General features: G+C 41.1%; 1 long non-coding RNA gene across 1 annotated transcript; it reads right to left on the reverse strand.

The window, feature by feature from the left end:
* Window positions 1-379: 379 nt before the first annotated feature.
* On the reverse strand, window positions 380-9,402 carry LOC310870558. The gene is made up of 3 exons (XR_014570244.1): window positions 9,132-9,402; window positions 4,717-4,896; window positions 380-3,074 (listed from the first exon to the last, which is right to left on the reverse strand). It is a non-coding gene; the product is annotated as an uncharacterized lncRNA (long non-coding RNA).
* Window positions 9,403-11,163: the final 1,761 nt, after the last annotated feature.

Genomic DNA, 11,163 nt, shown 5'->3' on the forward strand with positions numbered 1-11,163 from the left:
GGAGGGATTGTGTTAATAATAATAATATCGCCTCCTCCAGTCCACATGTCGAAGTGTCCTTCGACGCTGACCCCACATTGCCTCCAATGAGTCAGTCGGTGCTAGCTTGCAATCATTGGTGTGTAAATGTGGGACGTGAGGACATTGGCGGTGAATATAAACCGCTTCACCTCCAAATGAATAAATGGAAGTGCTTTTAGTGCTTAGGAAAGTGCTAAATAAATGCAATCCATTATTACATATAAAGCAAGTTATGAAAATAAGTATTTATGCCATCTCTCTCTCCAAACACAAAACTACAGAAACCAGGATGCTTGTCAGCACTTTATTGCAACACTTAGCAATGAATACAAGAATGAATGCCTTAAAAAAAAAAAAAAATAAATAAATGAAACAGCCAAAAAATATACAAAATCAACAGAGAAACAAAATTACATTAATTGTTTTAGTCAAGTTTATACTGTCAGATTATCCACTGAAAATAACTGGCTATTTTCTGCGAAAGCTTTCCCCTCAATATGAATGCTGGGTTAAAGTGGTTGACATGACCTGACATTGATCAAATATTTATCCGAGTCTGATGATGTGTCAACTGTATATATTTTGTTTCATTTGTACATTTTTAGTTTCATTGTATAGATATTCTATTGTTAGACGGATGTTAGGTTCTTAGTTTAAATTTGTATCCTACATGATCAAAAATCTTTGTTGTTCTTTACTTGCTCTGGATTAAAAGTGACTGCTAAATGCCTAAATTGTATTGTTGGGAAAAGTATGTGTTTACTATTCAGCCAACAGCTTGTTTGACATATGAATCCTCATCTCTTCAGATGTTCTTTCCCCGGTATGACTTTCTATGTGTCTCTTCAGATGGTCCCTGCGAGTAAAGCATTTACCACAATCTGTGCACGTAAAGGGTGTTTCCCCTAAATGAGTCTTCATGTGTATTTTCAGATGAACCATTCGACTACATCCTTCGGCACAAATTGAACATCCTTTGCCACAAACTGAACAAACAAATGGGGTTTCGCCGGTATGAGTCTTCATGTGTTTTTTCATTTGAGAGATCTCTCTACATCCTAGCCCACAAACTGAACAAGTAAAGGGCTTTTCCCCTGTATGACGCCTCATGTGTTTTTTTAGACTACGCATATCACGCCAGCTTTTGCCACAAACTGTGCAAGTAATGGGTTTTTCGCCGGTATGAGTCATCATGTGAGATTTTAACGTACTACTTTGACTGAAGCATTTGCCACAAACTAAACAAGTGAAGGGCCTTTCCCCTGTATGTGTCCTCATGTGAGATTTTAGGTCATTACAGCCTTTGCCACAAACTCCACAAGTAAATGTTTTTACCCCTGTATGAGTTCTCATGTGTGTTTTTAGATGACTCATCGTACTACAGCCTTTTCCACATACTGTACAAGTATAGGGTTTTTCGCCTGTGTGAGTCCTCATGTGTTTATCCAGATCATTTTTGCGTTTAAAGCAATTGCCACAAACAGCACAAGTTAAGGGCTTTTCCCCTGTGTGAATCATTGTATGAGTCTTCAGATTTGACTTATGACTAAACATTTTGCCACAAACTGCACAAGTAAATGGCTTTTCCCCTGTATGAATCCTCATGTGTGATTTTAGAACATCCTTTCGACCACAGCCTTTGCCACAAACTTGACAAGTAAAGGGTCTTTCCCCTGTATGGGTCCTCATGTGTACATCTAGATGACCCTTTTGACTGCAGTTTTTACCACAAACTGAACAAGTATAAGTAAATGGCCTTTCCCCTGCATGTGTCTTCATGTGTGATTTAAGGTTACTACAGTCTTTGCCACAAACTCTACAAGTAAACTTTTTTTTCTGTGTGTGAGTTATCATGTGTCTTTTTAGATGACTCATTTTACTATAGTCATTTCCACATACTGTACAAGTACAGGGTTTTTCTCCTGGCCTTTCCCCTGCATGTGTTCTCATGTGTGATCTGAGGTTACTACAACATTTGCCACAAACTCTACAAGTAAATGTTTTTTCCTGTGTGTGAGTTATCATGTGTCTGTTTAGGTGACTAATTGTACTATAGCCTTTTCCACATACTGTACAAGTACAGGGTTTTTCTCCTGTGTGAGTCCTCATGTGTCTATTTAGATCACGTTTGTGAATAAAGCAATTGCCACAAACGGCACAAGTTTGCTTGTATGCAAGCTTTTCCCCTGTGTGATTCATTGTATGCATTTTCAGATTGTACTTCTGACTAAACATTTTGCCACAAACTGTACAAGTAAATGGCTTTTCCCCCGTATGAATCCTCATGTGTAATTTGAGAACATCCTTTCGAACACAGCCTTTGCCACAAACTTCACAAGTAAAGGGCTTTTCCCCTGTATGGGTCCTCATGTGTGCTTCTAGATGACTCCTTTGTCTGCAGCTTTTACCACAAACTGAACAAGTATAGATTTTCTTCCTTTTCTGACCCGTTGTGGAATGGATTCGATTTGATGATGTTAGGTCCTGGGACAGTTTGTTGCTCAAAGACAGTCTTTCTCCTTCTACATTTTGTGTCTTGTGTGATCTCAGTGTCTTTGCAGCTGACTGCTCTTCCCTATTCTCCATCACATCACTGTCTTCAGTGTCAGATTCTTTCCCGGGCTCCCACTCATCACTGTCAATATCAGATTCAGAACAGTGTGAAGAGAGGAGCTGATCATCACTAGTTGAATGTGATGTTTGAAAGTCCTCCACATCAACTTTTGTGTTCATGTGTTCAGTTGAGGTGCTGGCTCCAGGCTCTGTCTCTCCGTTGTCATCGTCTTCACTAGTTGGCTGTGATGTTCCACAGTCCTTTACATCAGCTTGTGTTTTCATGTGTTCAGTTGAGCTTCTGGCTACTGGCTCTGTCTCTCTGTTTTCACTCATAATGTCTAGTAATGTAATCGTTGGTCCATCAGCCTCCACTGGTCTTTGAAGTAGGTCCTCCTCTTTGATCTGTGGAGGTTCTGGTTCCTTCTGGACCAGACTGGGGCTCCTCTCCAGCTGTTCAGGGGAAACATCCTCGTTGCACACAGGGCGAGGCATGAATTCTAGAAAAAAGATACAATGAGAGAAAATCATTAAATGTTTGAACAAATTATAATATGAACAAGAAAGTTGTAAATGATCCATGTCCAAATCCTAATTTATCAAAGGCACTTATCTGTGGAAGTTGAAAGCAGTCTCAGTTTTGTAATGTAATTGTAAGTATGTAAAGCATTGTCATCGTGATACCCACCGATTCAGACGGCACACCTCTTACATCTCAGCTCCTACGAATACAATATTACCCCCCTTAACACAATCCCTACTTTTGGCGGAATGCTCCGCCATAAGGAATGTAATAACCTTCCGCTCCTGTCGGAATGCTCCGTCAGATTGGCTTTATTATTGATATCAAACCGGATCGCTGATTTCAAATTTTTCATTATTATATTGGCTCGGCCTTTCCTTCTTTAGCGATCCTAGACCGGATTGCGCATGCGCGCTGCCGTAGACCTCCTATTCTACAGGCAGACTAAAAGCTGATTAATACCTACCTTGCACATCAGCTTTGCAAAGTATACATTTCCATCACTGCTATGCTAAACAGCCCACATACATAAAGATAAGTCTGGATCACTTGATTTGTACTTTGTTATGTATCTCATGTCATGAAAGGAAGATCTGCAAGCCTACACCGTTGCAGCCTCAAGACACCGGCACACAATGAAGTCTAAACTAAATCAGGTATTAGTCAAAGTTTTACCTTCTCTATCAATAGACTAAAACTCCTTTGACCAGAGCTTTGAAAAATCAAGGAATTTATCCAGCAGGTTTGTCACTGGAGCAATTATTTATTTCTTGTCCACATTTGGACATGGCACACAACCCAAACATCTACCAAGGTGGTCTTACACTTTAATAGCTCAATCATGGCTAAAATGTTCCTGTTTCAGGAAAGTGAGTTACCGGTAGTTATAATAATTGTATAATTATTGTCCGCCTGTCATTATTTTCAAGGCGAAACAATTACCCTATGTCACTGCTAAATGAACTTCTATGCTAAACCACTTTGGGTGGTTTTTAACTCTCTGGAGGGTTTTAACATGTTATGTGTCCATGGAACACTTTTGTCTGAGCTGGTTGACTGGATACCTTTATAAACATGGTAAGCCCAGTTTAAGGCATGCAATGGACATCGTATCAAGTAGGATTCATTCTAAATTGTCACTATGGTTTACTGAATTTTGACAGATCAGGTTAACACATTGACTTGTTTTTAGTCTATGTACATTCCATGCCACAATAGTCCATTCAGTGAGGTGCCTTATTCAAGGGGCAAAATTACCCTGGGTATTGACTGGAAGTTAGCGAACGGCTAAAGCTATTCTCCAGCTAGAGAATCATGGACCACCCGAGGCATGAACTGTGTAACCACGACAATTTTGTTATGAGCCGTGAATAAAGATTGTTCGGTTAAAAACGCAGTCTGGGAAAAAAAGCATTTATAAAAAGTCAATGGGGCGGTCATCTTGTTTCCGGTCCAGTGCCTGTTTAGCTATAGCTATTGCAAGCAAACCAGATGATAATAAAGATGGAGATCTTTCATAATTAATAAAAAGGATAAAAACAGCTGTGACTTTCTCCAAAACTTGTCCAAAGTCGTCCTTGGCAGGTAAATAGTTCTATGTATTGTACATGCACACTCACGTGTCGGGATATTGGGGATAACAATGAAGGCATTCTGATAAAGCAGTGTGACAGGTTCCTCTTTAATTTGTGGAGGTTTTGGTTCCTCCTGGACCAGACTGGGGCTCCTCTCCTCATGTTGTGGAGGTTGTGGTAACTCCTGGACCAGGCTCAGGCTCCTCTCATGTTGTGGAGGTTGTTCTTTACACACAGACAGGAGGAGAGAAGAGGTAACATTAGCACAACACATATACGGTATACAATTTCGAGTCTGCCCTCGTCCCTTCCCATTCCGCATTCCGTTATTAGGTTTTTGACGAATGTGTTTCGTGGAATTTCAGGTGGATAATTTCATTAGTTAATCTTAGTGTTGAATGGATTTAGAATTAGGACAGTTCTTTGTAGTGTTTAATTTCTAGTCTCTGTCTAGACCCTATTTTTGGTGAGTAGTGGCTTCTCTCTCTCTCATATATATATATATATATATATATATATATTCCAAAACCTTTTTTTTTATGTCACAATCCCTTTAAATGATATCCAAACATTTTAATTCCAAATGAGCTTTTCTAGGCCTGTATTTTAAAATGAAAAATAATTCACTGAATTTCATGGCGGTAGGAACCCTGTACACTTGTAGGCTACAGTATTATTATATGTTGTTTTGTACAGTATACTTGTAAACGCTTTACTGTATGTACTGTAGCTTTTTTTTTTTAATTATTATTACGGTAATACCAGTTCCAGACAATATTTGCACTACATGTTACTGTATGTAATGTATATACTGAAACCAAATAATGGCCTTGTGCAGGCCGGTGCAAAAATAAATAACAGCCTATGGCAAATAACGGCCTAGGTCCTTATAAACGCCCGAGGTCCGATTTTGTATATTAACAGCCCGGGCTACTATTTGGTAATATACGGTGTATATATATATATATATATATATATATATTTGGCTTCTGCTGGTGGATTTTGATATAAAGCGATTACCCTCGGCGCCGCGGTAATCGTAGTAGCCCACTAGATCGGATTAAACACATTTATACAACTGAATGAAAGTAGGCTACGCATTTTGGCAGCGTCGCTTCCCGACAAAAAATGCAGGCTACGTATTTTGGCAGGGAAACGATTAATTGTAATGGCCCATCAGAAGAAAACGTCCCTTCTTTACCTCCTGTGTGTCTGGTGTGTGATCCATGGTCACTACACCTCGCTTTGATGAAACTTGCGCATCCGGTGTGAGACCCTCGGTCACTACACCTCACTTTGGGGAAGGGGGAGATGGTGTCCAGCGTCTTCCCGTGGAGACGCCGAAACATAATATCTGGGTGGGGCATGCATTTCCAACTTGCATCGTTCCAAGTAGGCCAGTGCCCAACGGACACCACTGTAGAGGCCCCATGGGCACCGTTCTAGTTTATCAGAATTGGTGATCTACAAGCCTACAGCATATTGCAGCATGACATGTTAAGAGCTTGTAGATCTGCTGCCCAAACTCTCCAAAGCCATGTGACCTTGTTGTTTTTACTCCACCACTGAAATTTGCTACTTTCATTGTAACCACTGGCCACTTTTTTAATTAATGTAGAATTTGTTTTTACCATTCATTTTATAGCAATTAAAGTCAATATGTCTCAAAACACTAGCCAACAGTAAAATTATTGGCAACTAATTAATATATTAGAAATTCAGACTGACAATGCTACTGATTGGTTCATTCTTCATTGGCTTGCAGTTAGTTATTGCACATAGCCAAAATGCAAGAAAAAAAGTTGTCCTTCAGTTGGCACCATAGACTGTAAAAAATATGGACAAAGCGTTCGCCGGGTCTAACATGAACGTAAAATGAAGCCTGTAATAATATGGTAATTCCTGATGTAAGTCGCCATCTTTCTAGATCCGTTTGGTACCAGCTGGCCATTGGCTGGCTCCGTTTTGGACCAGCTGGCCATTGGCTGCCCAGACAACGAGGCGGGACTTCCCCCCTTCTTCTCCGTTGGTTTTTATTTTGACTCGAGTGGGAGGGGAATCCCGATCATAGACTGTAACGGTAGCCACGCCCCTCAGAACATACGCGATGTTTTTTTTTCTTTATGGTCATTTTTTTAATTAATGGGACCATAATTTTCCAAAAAGAATATTATGACATTAGAAATGAGACTTTAAACTAGTGACTGGAAGAAGAAAGTATTCATGACCATGTTTATTAAGGTAATACAGTCTAGGTGAAGTTGGGCCAAAATACATGGGCCTCTATGGAGCTATGGGGCTTTTTGGGTCCAGTCCAGCGCCACAACAGGCCATTATATGAACTACCGATTTCAAATGAGGCTTCACGAAATATCTGGCTGACTGCCCCCCTGGTTGGCACACACACATTGGTTCATTCTTCATTGGCTTGCAGTTAGTTATTGCACATAGCAAAAATGCAAGAAAAAAAGTTGTCCTTCAGTTGGCACACACACACACACACACACACACACACACACACACACACACACACACACACACACACACACACACACACAAGACAAGCTGTTGTTTGCAGCATTAGCAGGCAGCAGCTAGGCTTGGCTAACGATATAGTTCACTGCTCTCTGTCCCTCTCACGTGTGGATTTTATTTTGGTTAATTCAAGATGAAAACAGCAAAGCTTTTTATGGTTACAAGGTTAGTAGCCTATAGGGTGTAAAACGTGTACGTGACCAGCGTACAGCGTCTGAAAAGCTAGCGGCTCCATTCTTGTGGGCTTTAAACTCTAGCCCACATCACTCAGAATAGAGTGACGGTGGTATGTTTTTGTAAATATTGAGCTCGTTCTTGGCGACAACATAGTGAACCAACACCAGGATGGATAGAAAGAACGTCGGGCCCAAATACCTTTAAGGACATGGAAAATGTCATGAACAAACACGGCTGTGCTTAGATACTTTGTTGAACGTTATGTCTCTGCCATAGACTGTAAAAAATATGGACAAAGCGTTCGCCGGGTCTAACATGGACGTAAAATGAAGCCTGTTATTCCTGCACTGTAAGTCGCCATCTTTCTAGATCCGTTTGGTACCAGCTGGCCATTGGCTGGCTCCGTTTTGGACCAGCTGGCCATTGGCTGCCCAGACAACGAGGCGGGACTTCCCCCCTTCTTCTCCGTTGGTTTTTATTTTGACTCGAGTGGGAGGGGAATCCCGATCATAGACTGTAACGGTAGCCACGCCCCTCAGAACATACGCGATGTTTTTTTTTTTTTTTATGGTAATTTTTTTAATTAATGGGACCATAATTTTCCAAAAAGAATATTATGACATTAGAAATGAGACTTTAAACTAGTGACTGGAAGAAGCAAGTATTCATGACCATGTTTATTAAGGTAATACAGTCTAGGTGAAGTTGGGCCAAAATACATGGGCCTCTATGGAGCTATGGGGCTTTTTGGGTCCAGTCCAGCGCCACAACAGGCCATTATTATGAACTACCGATTTCAAATGAGGCTTCACGAAATATCTGGCTGACTGCCCCCCTGGTCTCTGCGCCCGTGCGCAGAGACATAACATCCAAGCCATTCTAAGCCTTTTTGTAAACTCGTCAATCTGGGTTATTTGATGTCTCCATGCTGGAAAGCTGAAAATCTAATTCCGTTTTCTGGCTCATTCCCTCGGCGTGACCTGTTGTTATGAATGTCGTCCCAGGCGTGGGAATAGCCCAGGCAGTACACGCATATGCTGTCGGCACCCTTACCCGACATGTGTGCGCCGCAAATCGTTTCTGGGAAACGTGTTCGCCCTCCAGGCGAGATTGCGTGTTGGACTCTGCCATAATAAGTCCTCTTTGGTTCTAGAGTTGTGACGGTAGCTATAAAGTGCTGTCTTTGTCGGTGTGGGTCCGAAGAAGTATGGCTTTTCACAAGCCTCTACAGGGAAAACCAGCTGGGGTGGCTGGCTGTTTGCAAACCTCCGGAGCGAAAGCCAAGCTGCCTTGCTAAGCTAGGCTAAGTAGTAGGGCCCTGGGCTGCTGAAGAGCACAAGAAAGAGAGGCTTAACTATCAGAATTATGTTTTTGTTCTGTATAGAGGGTATGCGCATGCTGGGACGCAAGTACTGTACAGTAACAGAATTCATGGTAAAAAATAAATAACTAAATAATAACGGACACAATCCTTTTGCATTTACTACATTATAAGCAATAAAATCCATGTCGAAATCATCGTAGAAACACAGACAAGATTTAAATGATAAAACACACGTGCGTTGCAATTTTGCCTTGCTCGAGTATAAAAACAGGCACATCTGAGCGAAGCATAGAGGAGCAAAGCTGAGGCGAGTAGTCGACCTCCCCTATTTCACTGCACACAGTAGCGCTCGCTCGCACGCTGCACACACACACACACACACACACCTCCCTCTCATAGCTACTTAAAATGCTGTTTAACCAACCTGTTCTGTGTAGTTTGATGTGTGGCTGTAGAATGAGGTCTAGCAGTTTCTCTAGCTCTCTCTGGAAGAGGTTGAGCAAGAACTCTGCAGCCAAACTGAAATGCTCGTTGACAAGCTTCACACAACATTCATCACTTTGTTTTTCCAAAACACACAATATCTGCTCTCCCACCGACGTCAGGTGTTCATTTATCGACCGTCGTACAGACTCTATTTGACTCGTTTTACATCGTTTATGAGACATTTTTCACCAAGTAATTTGTGCATCACACGCGAGATGCCCACCCACCACATAGGGTATTAAAAGACCCACCACCATGAAAATAAAGCACATAGTTACTTCCGGGTCAATCCGTGTCGCGCGTGCGCAGTAAAGGATCCAGATCCAGACACTTCTCCACTGTTTGCCCCCTGCCGGAGGAGGTGTGTAACTGTCGATGGATGGATGGATGGATGGATGGATGGATGGATGGATGGATGGATGGATGGATGGATGGATGGATGGATGGATGGATGGATGGATGGATGGATGGATGGATGGATGGATGGATGGATAGATAGATAGATAGATAGATAGATAGATAGATAGATAGATAGATAGATAGATAGATAGATAGATAGATAGATAGATAGATAGATAGATAGATAGATAGATTGCATGTTTCCAGAAGCATGAGTAATACCCAGGTCACACTGTGCGACCCCTGTTAATTAATAGGCTACATTATGTTAATTAATAGGCTCATTCATTCTACACATAATGAATCTAAACAAAAAAATCCTCAATACAGCATGAAAGTTGGGTAGGCCTACAGTCACAAATATTTATATCTGCTCTGCTATAAAGCCATAACAGCACCAAGTGAGATGTAGGCCTATAGCTTTATATTTTTTGCAATAGTTTTTTTTTTTTTTTTTAAGTGCTATTTTCACAGTATGTTTCGGGCTATTAGAAGTCTAAATATGTCTAAACGACTGTCTAAAACCGAGTTATAACGGCTTACATCACTGGCGCTGCACATCATCATCACCATAGATTTTTTTAGTCAGGTGAAACAACACAGCTTTCAACATTGGAATTGCATTATGTAATGTAGGCCTATATTGTTACATTTTATGTTTTGTTTTTCCATCATAGTACAACATGGTGAAGTTTTGTAACGCAGAAATTGAAACAACCACCGATCTTGTGAAAAATAGAAATCACACCTTTGTGAAGTGAGGGGCGCTCTTATCATTATACATCATCATACATTGTCTCATTACTTGCACAAGCAGAGTGTGCAAGTAATGTTTTTCGTCAGGTGCTACGATGCGTATGTCCCGCAGCAGCATGTCCCGTACCAGCATATGACGTGATGAAGATATGTACCAATGCCAGGGTATAATTGGCTGTCCATGGTGACGTAATGATATGTTTCAGTGTCGGGTGGATTAAAGGTAATGCCCCCATGTATACATGTATGTAATCTGACACCACTGCCATATCAAGCACAAGTAATCATTACGTCATACGCTGCTGGGACATACGCAAGCAGGCCGTGTAAGTAGTGGTTTTCGTCAGGTGCTGATGCGTAGGCCTATGTCCTGTACCAGCATATGACGTGATGAAAATATGTACCAATGCCAGGGTATAATTGGTTTTCGATGGTGACGTAATGATGATATGTTTCAGTGTCGGGTGGATTAAAGGTAATGCCCCTATGTATACATGTATGTAATCTGACACCACTGCCATATCAAGCACAAGTAATTATTACGTCATACGCTGCCACAGGACATACGCATCAAACGACCCGAGTAACCACAGTATACCACTAATCAACTCACAAATTACATATATAGAGGCATGTCCTTTAATCACGTCATATCTTCATCACGTCATTGCTACGGGACATACGCATCAAACGACCCAAGTAACCACAGTATACCACTAATCAATTTACAAATTACATATATATATACCGACACTGAAACATATCTTTATTACGTCACCATTGGGAGCCAGTTATACCAGTTATACTGTATACCC

Source organism: Protomyctophum parallelum, assembly GCF_964188405.1.
Source record: "Protomyctophum parallelum genome assembly, chromosome: 14".
NCBI classification, from domain to species: domain Eukaryota; kingdom Metazoa; phylum Chordata; class Actinopteri; order Myctophiformes; family Myctophidae; genus Protomyctophum; species Protomyctophum parallelum.